This window comes from Globicephala melas, chromosome 16 (assembly GCF_963455315.2).
Source record: "Globicephala melas chromosome 16, mGloMel1.2, whole genome shotgun sequence".
Classification (NCBI taxonomy): Eukaryota; Metazoa; Chordata; class Mammalia; order Artiodactyla; family Delphinidae; genus Globicephala; species Globicephala melas.
The window spans coordinates 44,789,337-44,794,519 of NC_083329.1; the positions used below are offsets into that span (position 1 = coordinate 44,789,337).

The 5,183-nt window shown below is 45.0% G+C and overlaps 1 pseudogene; it reads right to left on the reverse strand.

Annotated features, from left to right (window-relative positions):
- Window positions 1–1,895: 1,895 nt before the first annotated feature.
- On the reverse strand, window positions 1,896–3,331 carry LOC115845811 (nuclear distribution protein nudE-like 1 pseudogene; annotated as a pseudogene).
- Between the last annotated feature and the right edge of the window lie 1,852 nt (window positions 3,332–5,183).

Below are 5,183 nucleotides of genomic sequence, written 5' to 3' on the forward strand. Positions count from 1 at the left end.
TGGCCTCATTATGAGAGTGGTAAATGTGGTTTTGTCCTACTCATTTGCTCTGTTGATTTAAAACAATATTACGTTTCCAGCTGGAGATTAAGGAGGTGCGATAAATCAGCCCAAGATTACACAGCTAATAGGTGGGTGGCAGCGGGTCCAGGACCTCTTAGGGTATCATAAGATTCAACCTCAAAACATGCTCTTGAGAGGTGGAGCCCACAGAACCTTGCAGACAATGTGGATGAATCACATTAGGTCAAGGTAGGTGGCAATGCACCCCACTTCTAAACCCCCACTAACTCTTTCCAAAGAAGTTTCAAAGCTATTAGTTCATCTGAATTAGGTTGTTCAAAAAGGATAATTATTGCAACCACCTCAAGCTTCATTGTTTACTATTTTGTGTGGGCCATGCCAGAAGGAATGGACTGTTGCCTGAGATTCGATCTCATGAATTTTTTTATGCTTTCCAACTTGATAAGTTTCCCCTCTGATTCCCTAGCTGCTAAAAGCCACCAGCTTCAACTATCACTCCCTTATTGCCTTAACTATATCATCCCGGATACCAGCAACTTCTTTGGCTTTAATATCTGCATCTGCTTGGATGTTTTCAGAGTACACTGGGAAAAAAAAGAAATAAGAGGAAGAGGGTGGAGGAGAAAATAATGATGATATTAATGGCTGCTGTTCATTATTCCCAGTCATTGAAATGATCAGTTTTCTCATTTGCAAAATGATTGAGGCAATAGTATGTACCCCTCATAGGGCTGTTGTAGGGCTAAATGAGGTAGTACATATAAAACACAAGCACCCCTGACTGATATAGGGTAAGATCCCTAAAGTATTAGATAGCATAACTTTATAGGTACTTTATTAATATTTTATACAAGATTATCAGTATTACACTGTTATTATGTTCTTTTTCTTAGAGCTTTATTAAGGTAAATTTATTGTATAAAACTGCATTAACCTAAACTCTAAAATTTGATGAGTTATAATATATGTTTCTTTATATACCATGAAACCATCCTAATGAAGATAATATTTTCTCATACCCCATTGTAATACATGCCTTGTATCACCGTGGCCCAGCACAAACAGTATCATTTTATTTTATTTTTTTATTTTTACTTTTTATCTTGGAGATTGGTTGATTTCCAGAACTGGAAACCAAGCCAGGTAAGTTCTGAGCAGGAGGCCTTAAGCACCATAGTGTACTGCTGCTGGGTCATCAATACCACCAATAAGCGAGATACCTAAAGCCTGTTGTAAACTGTAAAGCTCTCACCAGGGCAGAATATTGGTGCTGATGCTGTGATGTACGTTGACGCCTGCTTGCCAGCTGCATGCTGGACTCCTCTGGCTGTGCCTATGGCTAAACATTCTAGGAAAACCTGCTGTGTCCTTTTGGCCTCTGAAACTGTTCCAGGTCCTGCCTCTCACCCTTCACTTTGAACTCACTTTCTCCTCAGCTCCCATCCTGCTGCATCTGAGGCCAGACTTTCTTTATCTAGCCTCCTTCTGATGGGTGACTCTGCTTGGCTGGCCTTGAATGGCTTCTGTTTGGCTCTACCTGAAGGCAGTGTTCTCAGGATGGACACCTCTGCCCCAGGCCTCAGCCCATCTCCTGCCGAGGCTTCTAGCCTCACCAGCCTCCCTTCACACCATAACTCCCAAGTGCATCCTCCATGTACCTGATTGCATCATGGTCTCCCTATCTGCACCTATGTGTGTGGTCCCTTCTCCACATGAAACACTCTCTCTGGAATATTCTACCTTCTCTTGACTTAATTTCAATTTCTTTTTGGTCTCAGCATCTGAACCTGTGAGCCGAGTTGCTGGCCCTGCAAGGGATCCCACAGTGCCCTGCGTTCACCCATACTGTCCACTTGTCAGATTCCATTATGTCACATCCTGACAATAAAGGAGCGATTGGAGCCAACGGCACTAGGGCGAGAAGAGAAAATAGGCAGTATTGATATCGCGCAGAGTCCTGGGGCTGGGCAGGGCCCAGTAGCCGCCACTGCGTGCAGCCTGCCCTCTGCCAGACGGAGGGGCACGACGAGCTGGGCCCGGGCACCGAGGGGTGAGGCGTGGGTGTCCTGGGTTGTCGCAGGAGGGCGGGAGCGGCCACCTGAAGGCCGGGCACTCACACACTGAGAGGCAGCACACGGGTGCCGGGGCGAGGAGCCCGGGCCAGGAGGAGGGGCCTGGTCAGAGCTCTTTACCGCCCCTTTGTTGAAGAAAGACGAGTGCCCTGATAGAGAGAACTTCGTGCCGTGGTTATTCATCATCCCGCAGTTCATGTTCCCTGAAATACAGATTTTCGTGATGCTTGGGCCTTTCCAAACTTCCTGCCAGCTGCTAATTTGGATTCTAAAGCCCCTACTTTCCGTCAGCGATCCCGCACGATGTTTGGTGCTGATATCCTAGCTGAAGGAGTCAGTGGACCGGTACCAAAACCGTTTGGTATAGATTTCAGTGAAGGAAAACTGTTCTCTGTTCCGTTGCCAACAGGAGTAGCTGGCAAAGAAAGTGACGCTTGGACGGCAGAATCCATCTTTTCCCAGTCTAGAGTTGGAGAACTGGGAGCCAACTTTCTAGTTACTTCCTGTTGTCTTTCCCCAACAGCTAGTTGTCTTAAATCTCTCGCTTCATCCATTAACCTCTGCACAGAGACCAACAAAGATTCCTTTTCATCAAGTTCACTTTTTAAAAATGCATTTCGTTCAATGGCTTGATTTAGCCTTGTTCAAAGTCTTCCAGTGAAACTACTGTTGCCCTTTTTGCTCACTCCAGGTCATCGCTGGCCGGCTCCAGCTCTCTCACATACTTACGTAACTGTTGCTTAAAGGCCCGAGTCTGACTTAAATCTTCTTCTAATACTGAGACCTGCTTGTAGCTCTGTGCATATTGATGCTCCAGGTTCTCCGTTAGTGCTTCCACTTCATACTTCAGTCTTGCAAGTCTCTATTTCTTTGTTCAGCCTGTACTGTGCTTCCAACTCTGCTTCTAATTCTCGGCTTCCTTCCTGGAATTCAACTAGCTCATCCCGAGCTTCCTGGAAGCTTTGTTTATACTTCAAGGCAAGTTCCTTCCATTAAGCAGTTTCCTCCATTAAACTTGAAAACTCTGGTATATCTTCCACCCATGATCAAGAAAGCCTCCAATGTGTCAAAAGCGCATGTCCCCCTCTGCTCCACCGACGTCTCGCTCAGCGGGCCTGCCCAGGCCCGCCCAGCTGCCTAGCTCCGCCCCACTCCGCAGCCTTGAGCTCAGCTCCGCGCACCTCCGTGCCCTCTCCTCCCCGACACTCAGGGGCTAAGTGGGTGTCCGAGGCCATTCTGTGACGCACGGAGGCGGGGTTCTGTCACTATTTTTTATTTCAACCATTCTAATAAGTGTGTAGTGATATCGAATTATGGTTTTAATTTGCATATCCCTAATGCCTAATGATTTTAAACATAATGTCATGTACCTATTTGCCGTCTGTATATCCTCTTCAGTGAAGTGTCCGTCCATGTCTTCTGCCCATTTTCTAACTGGGTTTTTTTTCAACTGTTGAATTTCGAGATTTCTTTATATATTCTAGGAACTAGTCTTTTGTCAGATATATTGTTGACAAATATTTTCTCCCAGTCTTTAACTTGTCTTTTCATCCATCATCATGGGGTCTTTCATTGAACAAATTTTTAAATTTTTGATGATGTACAGTTTATCAATTTTTCCTTTTATGGGTCGTGCTTTTAGTGCCAAGTCTAAAAACTCTTCACCTGGCCCTAGGTCCAGAAGATTTTCTCCTAAGTTTTTTTCCTAAAAATTTAATAGTTTTATCTTCTATATTTAAGTCCACAATTCACTTTGGGTTAATTTACATAAAAGGTATGAGGTTTAGGCTGAGATTCATTTTCTTGCTGATGGATGTACAATGACACCAGCACTAGTTATGGAAAAGGCTATTTTTCTACTACTGAATTGCTTTGGCATCTTTGTTAAAACTCAGCTGGGCTTATTCGTGTGGTTATTTCTGCACTCTCTATTCTGTCCCATTGATCTCTGTGTCTGTTCCTCCACCAGTATCACATTCTCTTGGTTACTGAGCTATTCTTACATTAAAGTTTGTTTGTTTGTTTGTTTTTTAAGAATGTTGTTGTTGGGCTTCCCTGGTGGCGCAGTGGTTGAGAGTCCGCCTGCCGATTCAGGGGACATGGGTTCGTGCCCCGGTCCGGGAAGATCCCACATGTCATGGAGCGGCTGGGGCCGTGAGCCATGGCCACTAAGCCTGCGCGTCCAGAGCCTGTGCTCCGCAACAGGAGAGGCCACAGCAGTGAGAGGCCCACACATGGCAAAAAAAAAAAAAAAAAAAAATGTTGTTGTTCTTATGGGGCCTGTACCTTTCCATATAAATTTTAGAATAAAATTCTCTATGCCTAAAAAACTACTGTTGGGATTCTGTTGCGAATTACAGTAAACTTAAACCTCAGTTTGGAGTAAGGCTTTTATTTTGCTGCGTTTCCCTCCAGTTCCTATTATCCATCCTTCAGAGGTTAGTTGCTGGGGCACAGTGTGACCAGAAGGAATAAAACCTGTTCTCCCCCTTGAGGATGTTCTGCTACTACTTCGTTCTGAGCTGGGAGTGGGCTGGCCATGGTAGCCCTGGATCCCAAAGGCAGCACCAACACCTCCCTGTAACCTGCTCACAAAATCTCTCTGGCCCAGCTACAGGCCACCTGTGAGTGACCTGCATCTGGAGTGGCATTGCCTCATCTCTACTTTATCACTCATAATCCTATGTGAGGAGGGGTCTAAGCCCATTTCATCCCTTGCTCCTCTTGGCAAGAGCAAAACTTCTGACCCCTAAGTATGGTGTAGAATCAACAAAGGCACCAGCTTTAAATGGGTCACTGGAGCTCAGACAGTGAGTAAATCTGTGGCCACCATGACACAGTGACATAGACAGGGCCCTTCTCTCCATTTTCTTGTCATGATGTAAGTTTTTCCCATTCCTGTGTGAGCCTGGAGAACAAAATTAGTCAGGTAATACTGGGCCATGAGATGATAACAAATTAACTCCTAAATGTCCCTGGCTTAACTCAATGAATATTTCTTTGTTCCTTCCAGAAAGTTGCGTGTGAATCTGGTGGCCTCCTTTTCTATAGAGCGAAACCATCTGGAAATGTGATTTTGAAGCTTAC